The sequence below is a fragment of the Solanum lycopersicum genome, chromosome 9, assembly GCF_036512215.1.
Source record: "Solanum lycopersicum chromosome 9, SLM_r2.1".
Lineage (NCBI taxonomy): Eukaryota > Viridiplantae > Streptophyta > Magnoliopsida > Solanales > Solanaceae > Solanum > Solanum lycopersicum.
Window position 1 is genome coordinate 47,668,946 of NC_090808.1, and position 23,024 is coordinate 47,691,969.

Below are 23,024 nucleotides of genomic sequence, written 5' to 3' on the forward strand. Positions count from 1 at the left end.
TTTTGATAAAGCATAAACTGAATGCAATCAGTTTAGACCCCAACTTAATTACAAAAAAAAAATTTAAATAATTGTGTAATGAAAAGACCATAATACCATTCTAAAATCCGATTTTGAGTTTTCTTATCTAGGCATCCCAACTTCAAATGGGCATATCTCCCTCATACTAACTCAAAATTGAGCAAGATCAGCATTGTTAGAAATATAATTAAAAGATTTTCCTACAGTATCTTGTAGCTCACCTAATTCATCATGTGATAGGAGTTATGGTCATGTGAAGTTGACCCAAAATCCATAATTTGCTTAACTTTTATAATTTCCCAAATTTAAATATTTCAAAAAATGGTTTCTTTCAAATTCTAGTTATTTATATTTCTTTCAAAAAGAGGGGTGTTAAAATATCTTCCCTTTGCGAACATTCGTCCTTGAATGTGAATACTCTAAGCGGGATAAGGGAGTAAGATCTAATATTTAGCTCAAACACTCAACGAGAAACAATATATTACCATGTCAACTTAAAGTAAATGTCAAGAAAAGGATTAGTACCTTAATTTGGAACTTCTTCGGATCCGAGGAGATGTGGGTATCTATTCTTCATATATTCCTTAATTTTCCAAGTATCTTTCTCAATAAATTGATTTCTCCAATTAATTTTGATTGATGCTACTTCCTTTGTTCTTCACTTGAAAACTTGACAGTCTAGAATCTGAATAAGAATCTCCTCATCAGACAAGTTTTACTCAATACAAATTTCTTCTGTAGGTATGATAACTGGAGGAACTCTCATACACTTCTTTTTCATAGATATATGAAATGTTGAATGGACTGCTGCTAACTCTTGTGGTTCTCCAACTCATAAGATACATTACCAATCCTTTTGTCTGTTCTGTAAGGGAAAATATATCGAGAACTAATCTTCCCTTTCTTACCAAATCTCATAAAACCCTTCAAGGGTGAAACTTTCAAGTTTACCCAATCGTCTACCTCAAACTCTAAATCCCTCCTTCTAATATCAATGTAGAATTTTTTATGGCTCTGCACTTTTTTCAACCTCTCTTGTATAAATTTTAATTATCTATAGCTTGATGAGCTAAGCCTTGTCCTATTAACCCAACTTCACCATCTTCAAACCATTCAATTATAGATCTGCATCGCCTCGCATAAAGATATTCATAAAGAGTTATCGAGATGCTTGAGTGGTAACTATTGTTGTAAGTGAACTGAATGAGCGTTAGATGATCATACCAATTACCTTTGTAATATATAATGAAGGCCCTCAACATATCTTCTAATGTTTGAATAGTGCACTTTTCTTGACCATCTTATTGAGGATGTAAAACAATACTTAAGTTCACCTTTGAACCCAAGCCTTTCTAAAAAGATTTCTAGAGCTGTGCAATAAATTGTGCACCTCTATTTGATGTAATCGAAACAAGCACTCCATAATATATTACTACCTAATGAACATACAACTTGGCATAATACTCTGATCAATGTGTAGTCCTTAACGACAAAAAGTAGGCTGATTTTGTCATTCTATCAATAATCACCCAAATTGAATCATGTTGCCCGTGAGACCATAGAAACCCAGTAATGAAGTCTTTATTGATCATCTCCCTTTTTATTATGTAATTTCTATATTCAAATCCACAGCACCAGGCCTTTGGTGTTCTAATTTAACATATTTACAATTTGGCATTTTGCAACGAACAAAATAATACTTTTCTTCATACGATTACACCAATATAATTCTCCCAAGACACGATACATCTTTATGGAACCCGGATGAATAGAATATATGGAGCTATGGGCTTTCTCTGTGATCCTCTTTTGGAGTTCATCCACCCTTGGTACATACAACCTACTTGGATACCTGAATACACAATCTCCTCCTTTTTCAGAATCCATTACTTTTTGCTTATGAACATTTGCCTTCAATTCAAGCAAAGTAGAATTTTGTTGTTGCTTCTCTTTCACTTCTGACACTAATCATGATTCCTCCCTATTCATCACCACTACTTCTCCTTATACAGAATCCATAAGTCAAACTCTTAATCATGCAAGTCTATGCATATCTTTTGCAAACTCCTTCTTTTCTTCCTCAATATAGTTATTACTACACATAGACAACCTGCTCAAGGCATCAACAACACCATTAGCCTTACCTTGGTTATAGATGATACTCATAAAATAATCCTTAAGTATCTCTAACTACCCCCTCTATCTCAGATTAAGATCTTTCTGACTGAACACATGCTGAAGACTCTTGTGATTGGTGAACACATCCATACGAACACCATAAAGATAGGGACGCCATGTTTTCAAAGAAAATACTATGACAGTTAACTCTATATTATGAGTTGTGTAACTCTTCTCGTGAACTTTCAGTTGTGTGGAGGCAGAAGCTATTTGGAAATCTATGGACAAATTCTAGGTTAAAATGTCTTAAAAGAAACATTCAACTATCCAATATGGAAACTCAAGTCTCAAAACAAGACCCCAACATCCATAATTATGATGGATGTTGGAACAACACCCCAAACATCCATAATGAACTAAAATATAGAAAAGCAATTAAAGGGGATCCTCCAGAAGCAAGGAGCCTCACCAATGAACTCTGAAGTTCAACTAGAATCAACGATGTGTTGGATACTTATCCTTGTAACCTGTATCTACATCGTAACAATGATTCAGGCCAATTAACATCAGTATATTTAATGCACATTGTGCATTCAAGTGGAAATTCTAAAATAAGACATAATCTTGAAAAGGAATTGAAAGAAAACACCTAGTCTTGAAAGATGTAATTTAAATATCAAGCGATAACATGAATGCAACATAAAATATATTTAAAATGGATAATAACTATGTGTATTTAGAAAGACAATAGTAACTTTGCATATATCCAAAGATACAATATAAACTCTGGATATATATAGAAGTACAAATAACTCTATGTATATAATAATACAAAATACTTTTATGGGAGTTTCTCTATCCGACAACCATCACTTAAGAACTATGTGATGATATAATGTTTTACCTTGCGCAGATAGGGACAACCTATACCTTGCCAATTGTATAGAACTAGACTTTCTAGTGGAACCTCCACTCTATGCTAAATATCACTATCGAATCTTCTAAAAAGTATTTGACTTTTCTACTGATGATGGATATATGGTTTATGGGGAATAGGACTTGTATGAAATCTCCCCCATATTGGTGCTCAATAATACTCCCAAAATATACTAGCTCATATGTTTAAAAATATAAATTTGTGGTTATAGATAATTACTCAAAAACTAACCCGAAGGCTCTCTTAGAAATTATTATTTCCTCTGTTGCTTAATTGTGAAAAATATTTAGTCTTTACTTAAAACGAGCTCAAAGGTTGTATTAGAGATTGTTTCCTTCATCTTTTTAAATGTTAAAACATTTTACTCTTTGGGAATACATAGTTCCCTATACTCTTTTGGAGAAATGAACTTCAATCTTTACTCTTTACTCAATTCAAAGCTCAATTCTTAAAACAAAGTTAAAAGATTCCTAACAGACCTCTGGAAAACCCTATGAACTTCTATTGACTTGACTCTTAACATTCCATGAATTGAATTATGGATTCAAGGCTCATGATCTAATGCTATGGATGGTTTCATATTGTTTGGACGTACCTTAGAGTGTATAAATCAAATAGGAAATAGAGGTACGTTTCAAGGCAACTCGTACAAAAATGAGTGGGGCGCATTGGCTGGCATGGATCCCCAGAGCCCCAACTACAGAACACTTTGTGGGGCGCTTTGAGTAGTGTGGTGCCCCACCCCTTTTCCCTAGACTTTTGATGAATTTCATTGATTGTTTTTTAACTCTAAACCCTATAGATTCAATTGTTATTTCCCCAAACACTTAGATTCGAATACATAATCAAAATATGCAAGAATCAACTCAAAATGATATCTAATTTCATGAATATAAATCAAGAACTCTTAATAACTTCAACAAACTCCATCGAGAACCCAACTTCTATAATTTTAAGAGCATAATTGCGGAATTAAATCAGGATTAACAGGTGGGTGAATGAACCCAATACTATGTGATCTCACATACCTTATAGGGCTAAAACCTTGGAGAAATCCACAAGTCTAACTTCAATAACTTGACAATTCCTTGCTTCTTCTTCTCTTTTCTATTTTTCTCTTCTCTCAAAGCCCTAAATTATTTTGATAAAATATAAAACGAATTCAATCAGCTTAGACCTCAAATTAATTAACATAAACGAATTCAAATAATTGGATAATGAAAAAACCATAATACCCTTCTAAAATCCGATTTTGACTTTACTTATCTAGATAACCCAACTTCAAATGGGCATATCTGCCTCATACAAACTCCAAATTGAGAAACCTCAGCGTCAATTGAAAGATAATTCAAATATCTTTCCAATGGTCTCTTGTACCACACCTAAATCATCCTGATATAGGATTTATGGTTGTTTAAAGTTGACCCAAAAATCATAATTATATTAACTTGTAAAACTTTCCAAATATGATTATTTCCAAAATATAGTTTCTTTCAAATTCTTGTTCTTTCAAATAGCATGGTGTTATAATATGTCTGTCTGAAATTAATTGAAAATCATGTAATTTGATCAAATTATACATCATAAGATTGCATATAATTAATTGAATAATAATAAATAACGCTTATGTAGTTTTGCATAAAAACCCTAATAAATTAAGTAAAACTAATTTAAGAGAATGAGATTTTTTGGGACCTAATGGGTGAAAGGATTCATTGATGAATTTCCATACTCCTTAATAATCAATTAACAAACATTATGGAGAAGATACCCTTGAACCTTTTGAAACCCTAATGTTTACCTTTAGATTTCTTTGGATAATATAGGACAAAGAAGAGATTGTGAAGAATTGAGTGAATAATAGGAATGGAAAATAATTTAAACGGTAGAAGTGGTTATAGGGCACGTTATAGGGACTAAATGACATAATTTAGAGGTTAACTAGGTACGAAGAGACTGAAACACTGTTAATAAGAATATATCAAACGTGGTCTATGACTTTGACCTATGGTCCGTAGGACTTTTTTGGGACCATCCTGGTCAATTGAATCACTTCTACGGATACCTCTTACACCCAGTAGAACACCCTACAATTTGTCTTGTTTATTCATAGGCCAAACATAACATTTTCAAAAAATTCACCAAGGTCCTACAAGTTCCTTCCTACAGCTCGAAGGTAGAAATGCTAAACCTACTGCAAGAGTGCCAAAATATGAAATTTTCCTTCCCATCCAAACTTCCATTTTTTGAGATGTTACATATATCAAGCGTTGCTTGGGACCCAACAAAAGATATTTGTATTACCTTAGCATAAAGTTAGTGCAGTTTAGGATAGTTTAATTTTTTTTTAAAAAAAATGGGTGTGAAGTGTGCAGGAGAATAAAGAAAAATCTGGAATATTTCAAGGTAAGCTAGTATCTACGATAAGGTTTACGGTTCGTGTTAACTTCTCGACTCGTGAATCAAATGACTCCACAAATTGGATCATCTAGGGCTATATTTTAAAAGAAGTAGTGTCCTCTAATGTTGTTTTATCTCAATATCAGATGAAAACTATCAAGTTTCAAGTATTTGAAATTTCTAGGAAAACATAGACACCATGGCGCGAAAAAGAAATAAATAAACTGAAGTATGAGCATCGCATAGTAAACTTGGAGCATCACCGAAGGGACATACTTTGACCTTTGTTCTAGCATGCTGATCCCTAAAGGAAGAGGATCAAATCGGCATTGAAAGGAGCAGTCGATGTGCCGCCGAAAATTTCCATGAAGTAGTACTATACCGCCCAGTGGTCAAGGATTTTGAAAATGATGTGTGCAAGAAGAAATGGGCGAGTCGTCGATATATTCGGCAACCTCGACTGGGCTCGCCGAATGAGCCATCATGACAAAAAATCTGAAAACTAAAAATACTAGTTTTTATTGATAATTCGAGAGCTAGAACATTATTCTAGTATTTAGACTTTTAGGTTTAGTTTTTCAAATTTTCTCACAAGTTTGAAGAGGATCTATAGAAGATTTAAAGAAGGAAGGGTTTCATCTTACCCTAATTGGAACAGGGTCTTCTTTGTTCTTCTTCCTTTTTGCGTAAATCAAATCTTATCTTCTTATACCATTTAATTTGAACATCATTGAAGGTATAATTTATTATTTTTGATGTGTGGGTAAAACCCCCCTATCTTGGAGTGTAATTTAGATAATATGACTTAATATTATCATTGGGTCTTGCCTGCTGATAACATAGATTTAGTTTAGTAGTGATTTCATCTAGTGGTTGTGGTTCAATCTAATGGATTTGTAGTTGCAAATCAAGTTCACCCATGTATTTTTTGCATGCTCAGGAGAGAGGTCGCGAAACTAAGACCAGTATATTTATTGCCTATGGAGCGGGTCATCATGAGGTTCAAATCGAGAGGGTGAGACCTTGTCCCATATCCTAAACTCAGCTCGGAGTGAGTGGGGTAAGGCGTAGGCTGGTTTTCTTGTGGAAAATAGGTGTCCGCAGGAACACATTTGAAAAAGGGTAAGTTGCTTAAGAGAGAACTTATTTTTTTTAAAGCTTAGCCTAGTCATTATTTGCTATAAATTTTGTACCGAAAGCATGCACCCAATAATCTATGTTAACTTGTATTGTGGTCATATCCCATGAATTTTCCCTCATAATTGATTTTCCTTAATTTTACCATTTTTATTACTTGTGACAAACCCTCCATTTTATAATTGACACTTTCGTGTCACACTCTTTTTAATTTATTATTTTTTTACTCGTAAATCTCTTTATCTACAACTAAGTAAAATGGAATTCTAATTAGCTACATATTTTTGAAACCGGTCCTTTGGGACACGACCCCAACCCTCGTTTGTGTTAATATATTATCGATGATCGTAGAAACTCGAACCGTATTTGATGTCGCTGGTCAGGATAAGCATCAAAGTGGCACCGTTGCTGGGTAGTGGTGTTACTTGAGGACTTATAGTTTTATTGCTTTATTTTTCTTATTAGTTGAAATTTACTTACTTAATTTTTGTTTTTTTCAAGAGTTTATGTTTAAAGTAGGAGCTAAGAATGTAAAAAGACGTTATGGTAGCCAAGCGGCCACCAAGATGACATCGGTAACCTTAACGATGTCAATGAGCAAAATGTCATTAACCCCATCTCACAAAAGGTGTTCGGTCCATCCTCTTACCCCTTGCTGAGGGGAATGCAGTGTTCCATATAACTAGTACTATATTGGAACTAAATGGACTATTTTGCATATTGGCTCATGAGGATCCTCACTAAGATCTGCGATACTTTGTAGATGTTTGAAAGACCTTCTACTTCGAAAACATCTCTAAAGAGTCAGACGTGCTGTGATTTTTCCCATTTTCACTGATAGGTGAAGCTTGCAAGTGGTTAGCTGAATTACCCAGAAATCGATCACTTCATGGGAGGAGTGGTCCTTTTATTCAATGTGCAATTTTTTCTGTCACGACCGAGGAGCACACCCTATAAGTAACATGGTGTAGTTGACCTCTAGGAAGTCTTATAAAAGCCCATTGTAATCATTCATCTCATTGTTGTAGGAAATTTAGCAGAAAATTATGAACTTTTCATATCACATCATACACTAGAACCATCACCTCATATATACAAAAATATCATAATACATTGTTTGACTCTAAGGGTGTGTTTTGTATGGAGGAAAATGTTTTCCATGACAAATGTTATACTAGAAAATGTTTTCATGGAAAACAAGTAGATTTTGCACTTATTTTCTCATGTTTGGTTGGTGAGTAGAAAATATTTTTTGAATTGATTTATAGTGTTTGATTTATGAATGAAAAATATTTTTTAGAAACATATTTTATTTTTACTAGAGTAGAAAACAATTTATGAAATTGAAAATATTTTTAAAAATAATTTTTATTTGGGATGGTGGTGGGGGTGTTGGGGGAGGGGGCAGGGGGTAGGAGGTCAAAATGAAAAATAAAAAATTGAACTTTATAGTATTTTTAAAAAAATAAAATAAATTTTTTGGGGGTTGGGGGAGGGTGGGGGGTTTGCCCGGGGGGGAGGGGGGAGGAGTCGGATAAAAAAATGAAATTTTAAGATTGAATTTTTTTTTGAAATTGTTTATTTTCCCTAAAAAATGTAATTCCAAATTAAAGGACTGTTTGGAAAAATGTTTTCCTTTATTTTTGAAGGGAAGTCATTTTCCTTAATTTTGAATAAAATGAGTTCATCTGGAAAACATTTTCCAAAACCTTTGTCCCAACAAAACACGAGAAAATTGGAAAACATTTTCTATAAAATGTTTTTCTTCATACCAAAACACTATAAGTATAATTTGCCATATTAGAGTGAAATCAATAGAGTAGAATAGGGACAAGACCCTTAACAATATAGAATGATAATCTAGCAATTACATAAACTTGAATAATAACTTACATAGGAAATCCTTGAATCATAAGGATCCCTTTCTTGAGCTTGGGAAACGTGTATAAAGCCCGTCACTTTAAGAACATCCTCTAGTCATCCACCACCTAAACTTAGTGTAAAAATATGAAGATGAATGGTATTAGTATAAGAATGCACTAAGTATGGAAACCATGCAAAAACATCTATTTAAAGAGGACATTTAACTTAAAAAATGATGCAAGATGCCTTTTTAAAGAATCTTCGTAAACATTGGCATATAGGCATATACGCTATTCATGACAACACACCAAGCCATATATATTGCATTTAAAGCACATCAATCATGTTTATAACATTATCTTTTTTTACCTTAATTCGTTAACCCCTAAGTAAACATTAAGTTATAATTGGTGCAATACATGAATAGTATCCCATTCCACCATCCACACTCAAGCATCACCTTAAGGTAACTAAGGTGAACATTCATACAACCTTTATTTACTTAAACATAGACTTTCATGGATATATATCATATCATTAGGCACATAATTCATAGACCACATAGAAGACTCATTCGAAGACAACATACAAGTCAATACTTCCAATATCATCATAGTAAGACAATAGTCAACATGAGCATATTTGGACTTAATTTTATTACGACATCATAAGACCTTACTCATAATCCCAATCTAATCCTACTAGTGCAATGTACATATGAAGCCTCATAACCTCACACATTCTTACTAAACTCACAAAGAGACCACAAGCCTTATCATTTACTTCATACATCAACATGACAAGTATAGCTACCTACATGCATGTCAAGTAGGACCTTCATCATATGTCAAGTAAGACCAACAACATGCATATAATCATGCAAGAAATTACCATGAAATCATGTATAATAGACATATATACACATATAAATGTACATATAGAACACCTTTACAGAACTCCCTTCAAGAACTACTTGTGCAACGCGCAGGTAAAGTCCCATACCCTCACATACACTAAGAAAATTCCCTTAGGTTATCCTAGTTAGGGTTAATTACTTTACTTCCGTTGTCCATTTTACTTTAGGGAAACCCTTTCCTTAAGTGACATTAAGATCATTTGAACTAAACATGGAATCCGGTATCATGGAACCCCACACCTAAAGAAAGTGCTCTACTTGTCAAGGTAGAACATTAACATCATGCTAGTATATTAGGTGGATCCACTTGCTAGGTACTATGAGGGAATCATAGTTAAGGAACTAGGAGATGTATATTGAAACCCTCTTTATCCCATTTGGCATTGTAGTTCCCACCTCATAAGGACATTTGGTGAACATGCCTTCCCTCATTGAGAAGGGGTACCCCTCATTTGTCAATTTCACTCGGTGCTAAGCTGATTTCCATTTTTGAAAAGCCTTTACTAACATAACATTCATAAAAATAGGCTTTGGGAGATTAATTCCTCATATGCATAAATCATAGGATATTGATGAGATTTTTTTTTATTAACATAACTCATGTGAGAATATCCTTACATATGGACATATAATATTCATTGAATAGTCTAGTTTAGAGTAAAATTCATTAAACCTTTCAAAGGACTCTACGTACAAGATTATCATACATGCTTCGTTCATTCATTCATTCATGTCTGTGTATGTGTATTCATATGAGGAAACCTTTCGCTTAAACACATTTAGACACTACACAAATTCATACTTTATTGTATGATTGACATCATAACATATACTTTCATGTTCATAGCTTAATCATGCATTTATATTCATGTACTTAAAGAAATAACCTAGGAACTATCCTATAACGGTACACATGTGAAATGCATTGGTAAAGTCCCATTCCCTTACCCATAGTAGTACACCTATCAAGTCATCATAAATAAAATACCATTTTCATCATTTCATGAACATATTATACTTAAAATGCATAATAGTAGGCAATAGTGCATATGAGCACTATCCATTCATTAGTTGCTACGAATCTAGCATACTCATAGATAAGCATGATGTGTAAGTGGGTGTACATTGGTCAACAAGATCACATAATGACAACAAAATGAATTGAGGCAGCCACCCTCTAAGGATCAGAATACACGTTCATCTGTGGACTACACACCACATTATAGCATAGGAGAAAAGATCAGTTTCATAATTTAAAAATAAGAATCCTAAGTATTCTTAAGAAAACACATTCATATAGGTGTACATAGTCAAGGGTTATTCTACACAAGACTATTCAATCATCAACATGTAGAACGTACCTATCCCTAACATAAACATTCACATATTGGAAACATCATCAATGTACCTAGAACATTATACTGGTATTGGAGACAACACAACTTCTTTACAATCATGATAATATGCACATTGAATCACCTTACACATATTGCCTTCAAGGCCATGATCGCAACACATAGATAATGACACTAAAGTAAACACTGCCACCGTAGATGGACCATACAACACAATGCCATTCAAGGCCAATTCCATACTAAGTAGAGAAATCTAGATCAACTCACCAAGTTCTCCAAGATAGAATAAGCTTTGATAATTAATACACAATTCATTTTCAATTCACATGAATAACAATAGAAATAGACAATTCAATTAAATCTAATCAAAATTCATGGTCTTCTTGATAACGTTCTCCTTCAGTACTTCTACTAGAGTTAGGTTTTGTAAGAAAATGAGCCGCTAACTAACTCTCACCTTGAAGGTAATGCAAAAACCATATTTAGTAGCAACTAAACTTCTTGATGGCATGACAACCATCAATAGAGAATAGTCCACTTGCGAGGATCAGGTTCCTCCTGTCACCTTCCATTTATCTAAGCATCATATTGAAAATGGAAATGAGAGAGACCAAAACATGGCCAATATGATGACAAAACTCTATATTTAATTGAATAATGTTATGGGCGGTGGTGCCTATTATCAAAATATGAGAGCACCCCCAAGTCGTAACATGATGTATTCAACCTTGAAGAGGTATTATACGAGCCTTTAACATATTGTCAGTACGTAAGACACTGAAAAATACAGAAAAATTGAACACTTTAACAATCAATGATAAACTCTTTCATATATGAAAACACATATTCAAGACTAGTCTCATTAAACATCTAGGTTTAAACATAAGAATATCAACATAGGGACCTTAAACCTTACAATAGAAAGTATCCATATAAGAAGCATAGTAGTACTCTAGTACAAAAATAGAAAAAATAAAAATAGTGGTATCATGTTGTCTTCAAAGCTTGAGGACACACCAATTGGTCTTGGAGAATTCTATCTAAGCCTTTCTTATTGTTCAATAAGACCTACAAGCCCGAACCTGCACATTATAGAAAAATAAGAGAAATATGGGTTAGTACATTCAACTTGTATTAAGTATGGAAGCTATACAATATAAAACCATTAAACGATGCTTTAAGGGACCTTTAGTTAAAAAAAAGCTTTTTCAAGTTAAAATCCATAATGCACATTCTAAGAGTAAACAATCAATCCATACCATAAGTTAAAAACGCATTTAAGATTACAAAAGACATTCTAATAAAGGCCACCTTTCATAATTAATACACTGAAACTATACTTCCCTAAAGAAGTATAAGCGGTCGTATCAAGACAAAACTCAAATGTTAGGTTGGGTTCGATCCCACGAGGAAAATGGTTTAGACTTAATTTTAATGTATGATTACTTCTATTTAGTCATGTCCTTTAAAAAAAAACAATTAAAGGGGGATTTTGTGTAACAAAACTAATTAATTAAGTTTCAGTAAACAAGTAGCAAGTTGAAATATTTGATGTTTATCAAGTGATGGGAGAATCTTGGGTGTTGGTGTTCCCCACAGGTTCATAATGTAGTAACACTAGCTATAACCACTCTTTCCTAGTATCTTGCATGCAAAGTGGTAAGTTATGTATCCCTAATTCTTTGTTCTGGCAACTAGTGAATTTCTATCTGCTCCTTAGTCCGGCTACGTGTGTGTACTTACCAAACCTTGCCTTTTAACTCATATTAAGCATCATAATCGATGTATGACTTAGTTATTACTTTTGACAATAGCCTATTAGATAGAGTATTCTAAATCTACATTGATAATTCTTTTCTTTTTATCTACCTTCTTGGTTGGGTAAGTATCAACAAGGCGAGTTCTAACGTTGCCCACAGTTAAAAATACTACTAAACGAAAGAATTATCAATACATGCAAGACACTATTCTAGAATTTTTATTTTAGCTAGTTCTACTTTTTTAATTACCCATAGTTACTAAAACCCTAGTTGTGGATTTAGTTACCAATGTTAAGAATTACACAATTCATATTGATTAGACAAGAATTCAGGTACTTAAGTTGACAAGATTGAAGAAAATCCAGAAAATCACTTGAATTAATAAAAATACTGTAAGAATCGATTCTGGAAAAGTGAAGTATTTTCCAAAACCCAATGTTCAACAACCAACAATACAATTCTGAGAATTAACAAAGAGAACCCCCAAAACGTTATTTTTGGTCCTATTTATGATAAAAGAATCCAAAACATAAACGGAAACCTAAATATGGAAAATTGGTCCAAAAATGTGTCTCGCGTTGACGACCTACTTAACAAACCGTCGAGGCAACGACGGATCCTTGACGCCTCTGTCGATCCATACTTCAACTCTATTTTCAGCTGCTTTCTTCTTCATCTCTCTGTTACCATCGACAGACAGAGAAGAAAGTCCGTCGATGACCTTAGTTGATCCAGACTTATAATCTTTTAGAATCGAATATTGGAGTTACGTACTGTTAACACCAACGGATCACCAGGACGGTCTGTCGGTTTGATGACGGGCTGTCATACCTTCCGTAGCCCCACACTTAGTCAGAATTCCCCGATCTATCATTGGTAGCATAACATCTTCATAGATACGGTTTCCACCTACGGACCGTCGATGGGTCGACGGACCGTCGATGGCTATGTAGGTCATCTTTTCTACAATTTTCAGTACATCTTCAGTGTTTTCATTCTAAACAATGTTTTCTGCAAAAACCAAGAAAAATATATTAAAACTACTCCAAAAAGGCCTTAGACACACATTACTTGATGATGAAGAATTGAAATTATCGTGAAAACATGGTTCATCAACACCCTCAACATAAATTCATTGTTTGTCCTCTAGCGACGCACTAGGACTCACCAAAAAACCTTTGTACAAAAGTATCATTATTTTAGCTTTCACAATCATCTGTCTATAAATCCCAATTATATTCTTTATGTTCATACAAGATATCATTATTAGCCTCACTCATGTGGATCAGACCATGACAGAGACTCACCACGCACCGATATCTCTCCTCTTTTATATCTCACCAAAGTGCCAACTTTGCAGTATTGTAACTAGTGTCCTTTCTTTAAAATCAATATACTCTCTTTTCATACAGTTATTTTATGTTGAGTATAAGGATTATTTTTTGACACTCACTCTCAGAAAAACTTCTCACCTCATTGGTACTTTGTCGGCGTAGGCTTGCCCTTATTTTCAAAGCTTTAGGTTAACCATATTAGTCTCTCAGGATCACGATAGGAGTTTCTTAGCTTGTAACGTAGGGTCAGGGTGAGGTAGGGTACATTTGGATGTATTTTAGTGACTTGTTGCTCTGTTTGACATAACGGCTAATCGTGCTACCTTTTCGTCGTTTATTCCACCATATTCTTAATTTTCTTATATACTTTTGCCTTTCTTTTCTCCTTTCTTTCTCCTTTGTGTAAATGACTCTCTTTATTTCAAAATTTTAAATTGATTTCAACTTTTCTTGAGTCATTTTTCTTTTCTTCTTTCTATCTCTTTATTCTTTTAACCTCACTTTTTGGAGCATTCCTCGTAATAGACACCCTCAACTTATGGCTTAGCCATGAGCCAAGGTAAACAATACCAAAGGTTGGGTCAGGGCCAAGAAGAGTTTGTTTTATGCATTAGACACCCTCAACTTATGCTAGTGGCATAAGTTGAGGTGCAGATGTCCAAGGAGGGAACATGGCCAACATATTGTTCCCAAAAAAGATAATTTAGGTAGAAAAGAAAGGTCCATTTTAAACACAAATCATTTGGATCAAGAAGGGATTAATTACATTAGGTTTTCTATTATCTAGGCTAAAGATTTGGTATCTTTAAAGAAGGGCCTATGATCCTTTAATAATTATCTATCACAAATTACTTTTAGCTGGACTAACCGGGCAAGTTCTAGCTCAGTACCAATGGTGAAATATTCAACTTTTCTCACACTCACTTAACACCTCAATACCCTACCACATTATCAAGCACCTAGTTTGAGCCTTACATTGAGGGTCATGCAGTGATGTATCTCTATGTCCTTGTTAGAGCCACACATTCATCATTCACTTTGCGTATTCATGCAAGCATTTTCTCTAAATCAGGATATCATTTTATTTAGACATCATGCTTCAGATGTCATATCTATACTATGTACAAGAGATACTAATGTGCCGGTTCAGCATTAAAATAACCAGTTTCTTGGGGAAAAAGAACATAGCAAAAGAAAACCCCAAGAGAATATAGCGAGTTGGGATATTCAGACTTCACCCTAGCACTCACTTTCCATTTACCCCACCCCCAATATAAGATCATGCAAATGTCCCCAATGCATTAATGATATAAATTTGAGTGGTAGGTGATGCAAACCTGATTTGCATAGCGCTGATGATCAACAAAATGGCGGGTCTGATTTCCGGGAACCCGCTCCCTCTGTAGTAGGGACACTCTCAGAAGTGTCTGCATCAATAACAACACCCTCAGTAGGGCTCCTCTTAAACTAAACAATCCTGGAGCAAGACGCCCCAACAGCCACCGCCTGAGCCCTTGTCTATCGAGCCTTCTCATTAATTAGCGAGGATATCCTCGCGGACTTTGACTAAAGACGTTCTCTCTTCCTAGCTTGATTCTCATCATCCTCTCTAGATCGGTGCCTATTGGTCTGCTGACGTGGCTGAGGTGATTGCATAATAATGGTGGAGAACAGTGCAACCATGACAAGCAATATTATCTCTTTCAACGCCCCACAAAATTCTATTGATGATGATTACTGAATTTGGTTTGTAAGAATGAATACAAATTTTGAAACTTATGTTTTATGAGATATTATGATGCACGAAAAAATTTTACTACAAATTTTTATGAATCCTAAAAGTATCCAAATGCAATAGAAATGAATTTTAAATTAGACAAAATTATAGAGTCTTTTTTTAAGCATAAAAAATAAAAGAAATACACAAATTTGCAAATTTCAAAAATAATTAAAATAATTTATTACCAATCATTTACAAAAAAAAATTGAGGAAGAAAATTTAAAAAACCGCAGAAACTAAAGAAAATGATGAGTTTTGAAATTTGCTTCAAGTTACACTAGTAATTTCTAGCATAAGTTTCCTAGACTTGGGATGAATTTGAAATTTAAAGTTTTATTAGGTTTTTTTGTTTTTATTTTAGATATTTTAGGTTTTCGAAATTTTGCTTATAGAGATTTTGGTGGTAACATTGCTATTTAAAGCCCGATATGCTTAATAAAAATATTCAGAGATATTTTCAACTTTTATTGTAGGCTTCATATTTTTATAAAAATAACCCTTTGTTTGTACGAGACACTGAGATCTCTTGGTTGTTTAAACTGTCAATACATTAACTTGTATGGTCTCCTAAATTTTATTTGTTAAACAGACACAATTTCTTTGAGTTTAAAAAAATAGTACAGTTATGCTGGAATTTTTAACAGGTACAGTTTTGCAGTTGTCTAGGTTTATGCATACACCATAATAAAACAAATGATATGAGAGGTTTTGTCGATTTTTATGGTGGTGGCGAAAAAAATTTATATGAAAAAGGATAAATCAATTAAACTAACTTTTTTCTCTTTGTAGGATGATACAAAATAGTAGTAATGCAAAAATCTTATTTGTAAGACCAAATTTTTAGAGGAAGAAAACAAGAAACATAAAACAGTATTTTGAATTAATTGCTGATCAGTTATACTTGAATGCAATAAGTGTGTTTCTTTCATAGATCTCTTAATAAATTAAGGAAAATAATGTTCTCTACCGATGATATGTAAATTTCAAGATTTATTAGAGATATTGGTTTCTACTTTAGAAATTAAATTTTTTTTTGCATAAATTAATATTAATCATGCCTCTTGTATGTAATGATGAAATCATGTAATCAAAAATAAAATTTAAATTCTTAAAATATAAAAGATAAAATATAAAAATAGTAAGATTTTCCCTTTGTTATCCACAGATCATAAATAGTAAGATTTTCATTTAATTAAAATAAAGTATTATACCTCAAGCTTCAACATGTAAGCATTTATTAGATTTAAAAATTTTGTTATAAGTTCCTCTCTCAGTATATACAAAGCAACAACACGTTTTCGTTGTTGCATCTCAGATCCACTATGTTCGTGAATTCTAATAAAAGTTATCCTCTCTCCTCACCAATCTTCTAGGGTTTCTCCATTTGGTGCATCACGAAACTTTTTTGGCGATTTATTCATCATTTTTGTTTCCCTTTTTGTTCTACTCCAGGACACCGTCACCTTTCTACAATAAGATTAACCAGATTCTTACAACCAAGAAGCAATAAATTTGGCTGGAACTATTTTTTCTTTGCATCTGAGTGCATACGATCTCCTCTTCACACTCCAGGTACCATATTCCCAAATTATTTTATAGATTTCTTTTATGTTGCCTTTAGTTTTATCGTTTTTAGATCATTTCATTGTTATATGTTTTGCAGGTCTTGTTTTTCAATATATCTTTCATATCTAGTTGTTGATATGTTTTTGTTGGAATATTCCCGCATTAATTGTTCAAAGAAAAATTATACTCTATATTTCCTTAGTAAACTACTGGCACTACGTTAATCAAGAAAAAGTAAAGTAATACCTCAATATATTATCATGGAAAACCCCATCTTATAAAGGGTATTAACCACAACTTACGCCTATATAGGATTTAAATAAACTTCAGTAAAATCTGAGACTACAAAAGGATTTATACTATAAAATTGTCAAATCTTAAGAACTAAACTCTGATTCATTTGTATGAACAATCATCCCTAACTGTTGAACCCATCTTCAAGTTGCCTTTGACTCGAAGAATAATCAATGCTATCAAAAAAATATTACAACTCAAAAATTTTCAACACAAATGAACTAGACTGAAGAACTAGAAAGCAGAAGCCTATGGGACATGTTTTTTAATCTTGTTTCTCTGTATTAATGCACTAGAATCTTCAACCAAAACTTGCTCTTATTTGATTGTATTTTGCTTGTAACACTAATTGTAAGTGAATAAATTTCTTGTGGAATCCTTAATAGATGCAAGACTTCTCCTTCTTTGAGTTTATAGTAGATATCCTTCCTTATACAACTTCCCTTTATTTGCACGCTTCCACTATGAAAAGAACCTTTATGTAAACAAGTCATTTGTCATCAAAACTCTTTGTTCACCACCTTAAATCCTTTTTATTCACACGATACCTCTTATCCTAATCCCGTTCGGACTGTGTCTGAGTGACACACATTTCAGTAATGAGTACCTTGCATCCCCCCCTTTATGAATTATCAAAATCTTAGTCGCTCTAACATCAACCATAGCTTCTTATGTGCATAACTTCAACCTGAGAGATGTCGATCTCTCAAAGCAAACCAATTAACGATACATATTAGAGCATCGGGGTAGTCAAATTAGAATATAAATATCACACAAGTACGCATTTCCCCTTTTTTGGCATCATAAAACACTATGACTATAGATAAAACACAGGTGATGCAATTTTAGTACTCGTGTTCATAGGGATATAACCTACACACATACTTCATGTAAGAACTCAAAAAGTTATAATATAGAATTTACAGAATCAGAGGAGAAGTACAATAACAAGAAATTAAAAACAAACAATAGCATTAATGAAAACATTTACGCCACAAATGTAATCAAAACAAAAAGGTAAAAGCAAACACTTGTTGTTAAAAAATGGAATGGGAAGGGTAAGAGTAATTAGGACAGAGAAGAAGAAGAAGAATGGGAAGATGATGATGAAAGATCATTCTTAATAAGATCAAAAAGTCCCTTGAGATTAGAAGAATCGGTCCACCTCTCGATTTCAATGATATCCTCAACGTGGGGAAGCTTCTCCTTGATCCTAGAGCATCATCCACAGATTCAGTATGTTCAAGTCTATAGGTGACACACAAATGATCAATGAATCCACAAGAATGTCTTGAAGTGCTGTAATCCCCTCATTTTTGCTATCAAGTAATGCCCTACACCTTTGAATTAGTGCACCCTCCTCCAAAGAGAATGTATAGTTTCCTGGTTCACAACCACTAAAGCATCCCCGGTGAATTTTTTAAAATTTTGATAGAAACCACCAAAGTGTTAAAAAAGAAACTCCAAGCGGAATCGATAATGAAGCACATACTTTGTATATCCTTCTTACAAATTCAATGCACGTGACACAAGATGAGTTAAGACAAATTTAGGGGCATTGGAGAAATTAATAACTCCATAAGGGTGAGATCCATTAACTTCAATAAAGTTGTGCTTTCTTAGGAATATCATTTTGTTCATAACATAAAACAGTAGTTTCTGTAAGGGAAGCATAACACCTTTCTCAACTTTAGTGTGAGCGTCTAACATGGGAATATTTGATAAGCTTCTTGACATATACAAGGTTGAAAGCAATTCATCAAGTGGAGACAAATCTTTATTCACATAGTGACACTACCCAATGCTTGAAACACCCAAGATGTCAGCATGTCATAAGGATTAAAAGTAAAAGTAAACATCTCTCACCATACATTAATATAGAATTGAGAAGTGTTTTGTCTTCCCATTTTGGGTTTTTATTACATTTAAATAAAACTTTTGACCAACCATGTGTCCTCAAACTAAATATAAGTTCACCCGTATCAGACCCCTAAAATAAGTAATCACTACAATATCAAAGCAGCATTTGCTGCCTAGAGTTGAATTGTGCTTTCTGATAGTAATACTTTCAAAAAGGTCAACATATTATCAGTGTATTTTTTAGATTAAGGATGTAGGACCTTTTAAGATAAGTCAGCGTTTTTTCTTGAAGATGCTTCAAGAAGGTAGGCTCAAGAACAAATGAACCTGCAAATGAGCATCTCATAAAGCTCATCTTTCTTATGACTCCCTTCTCGAAGCATCTTCAAGGAGGACCGCTACCTTATTTTAAAATATGTTACTTCTTTGTGCCCCAGAATCTACTGATATTCCTTAGACCATTTTGGAATTTTAAGTATAAGAAAGCATAAAACACACCTCTTCTTTGCCTCAAATTATCCCAAAACATTTCCTCCAAACCCTCATACAACTTTGAAGTGCTTTCTAACTACGTTAAAATTAAAATATACTGGGACCAACAACATATAATAGGCTCACCTCTTTCTATGTTTACAAAACCCAGTTGGATTTGCAGTTCCTTTGGAAAAAGCTCCAATTTTACTACCAAGTAACAAAAAACACGATGCGCGCCTTTAATCTCAAATATTTCAACCTCATCTTGAATCAATAAAAGGAAACTGTGTGGACTGACAAATGCTTCTTGATGTGTTATTGCACACTTTACCGGGTGCATGAACTTAATAAACTCACGCACACCACTCTCGGATAATTGTGTGTACTCACCTGCTTGCATACTCAATTCCAAAGCATGAGATAACCTTGTTTCCAATTCATGAACAAAAGGACAAGCATCCTGCAATCTTAACACACACTTAACATCATGGATACACCCATTCATCATCATAGCTAACTACTATGCCAAAATATATACAAAGCATCAGCAACACCCTCTACCCCTCTTAGAATTTGACAAAACTAGAATAATATAGAAGCAAACTTCATATATATGGAATTTGGATTGCTTCTTAAATCCTTCAGAACTAAAAAAAATGGAATGGGTATATATCTCCTTTTTACCAAAACCTACAAGAGTACAATAAAATTACATCTTCCTGTTGTCTTTCCAGTTTGTTTAGACATAATGCACACCTTCAATCTTTTCTTTGTAATAGTGCATTTCAAATCTTTCTTTTCCTGCTTCATTCTTACCTTAATTCCAAGGGAAACTAAGTGGACAACAAAATAACAGCATATTGCCCACTTCAGGTGATGCATAAACTGTGAAAAATGATAAAGATGATTTTTGGAATATTATTGATTTTTCAAGTATAATTTCTAGAATAGTCTAGTGTTATATTTAAAAATAAATAATTAAATGAAATTTTTATATAGTTTAGACACGTCTCCTTGAAGAAATAACTAGATATTTTAGAGAATTAGATATTTGCAGTAAAAGATAGAATAATCTATATCTTGCAATATCTAGAACCATTCGAAACTAGTGTACATAGGGGTGAACTTAGTCATCGGTATGCAACCTAAGAAAAACCCGAAAACAACCTAAATCAAAAGTGTATTCTTCTATAATAAAGGTATCTTATCAAAAATCTTTCTTCTCCTCTTTAGCTTCCTCTTATTTAATTGAGTCTTCCAATCATAGATAAAAATGTTGGGCTGAAAAAAGATTGATAGGAACGAATTGCCCGAGCTTTCCAGCATCCAATCAACTCACACCTCCCAGCCCTGTAACTTAAAGTTAGACTTTGGGTTGGCGTTGCCTCATTCTTGAAGCTACATTCTCTTGCTAAATCAACCTTACTAATTGTAGTTTTCTTCTGCTATTCTCTACATAAACTTTATATAATAATGGATACCTGATAACCTCATAAACAAAGTTGATTGAAAACTATATTCTAAAACATGCAATTACCTTGTTCCCAATGGGCGAAAAAATTAAAAACATCCTGCAATCCTAAAATATTCTTAAAATTATACAACCCCTGGCAAAAGCTTACGAATTGTAACAATATAAGAGCACACTACATATATACAGTTACATGGTTGGGGAAAACTGTACTACATTAATCTACAAATTTACAAAATGCTTCCATGAGAAGCTTGTTTGCTAAATATAAAAGGAGGCGCAGAAACAAAGGAGTGATTAAATATTAGGAGATGTTCCTTCGATATACTTGTATCATCCTTTCGGGTCATTGTGAGAAACATAATAAGAACTTCATCATATGAGAGATATTAGTAGTAAAATTAGTCGTTTAGTAATCATCTTTTTCTAGTAAATGAAAGAGAAAGGCGATCATCTATAAATTACTTATCCTTGTTTATTCTGGGTTTATGGAACTTGGAGGTGATGCATCTTTTCAATCCTTTTATAGAAGGTTTGGGGAAGTTAAGATTGAATTTTTTCTTGAAATTAGTTCTGATAACAACATTGATTGGTGTTCCTCACTTGACGTTTTATGTTATTGTTGTCTTTCCTTAGGTTAAAATTTCCCAGGTGGACAATGTTACCTCTTTCTAGAGGAATAAAATTGGCTTGGGACTCTCTGTATTGCCAACTTTAACGTTTCCTCAAGTACTTGATAAAAATGATCATAAATGTGACATACGGAGTGGAAATAACGATTTATGTAAAGAAGAGTTAATGTGTGTCTGATAAATTTAGTTAGATTTTTATTCTTATATGTAACTGTTGGATCCAATAAGTCACATTTTATTTTGACAACACGAAATAAGTGAGAAGCAACCTTCAAACTTATTTATCTTTTAATGGGGATCCTCCAATGCAGACATTGGTAGAACGCAATACTCAATCAATTTAAACAAGCATTGAAGATATAGTATTCTATGTTGGTCTTTGAGATCCAATGATTCCAGAAAGGTGTAAGAAATGTTAGTCATTGTATAAATTGATGCATTTAAGTTTATTGTTTCACCGTAATCACCGAATGCAACATTTTTAGTTTTAACATTATGTGGACATATATTAAAGGGAGGCGCATGCATCACAATAATGAATTTGTTCTAATTTATGAGAGTACATGTACTAGTGAATGTTATAATTTAATTTCTAAATATCTTTAGGGTATTTTCCGATTTTATAAATAAACTAATCATTAATTTTGAATTCACCAACTTTCCAGAGGTTATTTTCTTTTTTGCACGACAATTTACATAGAATAAATATGGTGCTAGGGCTAACTATTAAGAGGCTTATATTAGACCAAGGATATTTTCTAAGGTGTTGTCGGTTGTCTTCTTCTTCTTGTATACCATTTATATCATTGAGCACCACGTACATAAAATAAGAAAAGTTACATAACCTAAGGGGTCATGGGACTAATCTCAGATAAAGAACAACAGTATAAACTAAATAATCTATGGATATGCTAAAAGAGGTGACTACATAGTCTAGTGGGTTGGTAGGTCTTGACAGTGCTCCTATATTGTTAGAGTTCTGTAAATTTGTTAGAGGGATTGTTGGTTTTTATGAAGCTCTGTATACATTATTTTATAATAGTTTAGCATTTATGATGAATTGGTATGATTTTAGGAATGTGTTAATATGAAAGGATATTTTCCAT

The 23,024-nt window shown here is 33.3% G+C and overlaps 1 long non-coding RNA gene across 1 annotated transcript; it reads left to right on the forward strand.

Annotated features, from left to right (window-relative positions):
- Positions 1-16,937: 16,937 nt before the first annotated feature.
- LOC109121135 (uncharacterized) lies at positions 16,938-22,381 on the forward strand. The gene is made up of 2 exons (XR_011211607.1): positions 16,938-17,193; positions 21,923-22,381. It is a non-coding gene; the product is annotated as an uncharacterized lncRNA (long non-coding RNA).
- The last annotated feature ends 643 nt before the right edge of the window (positions 22,382-23,024 follow it).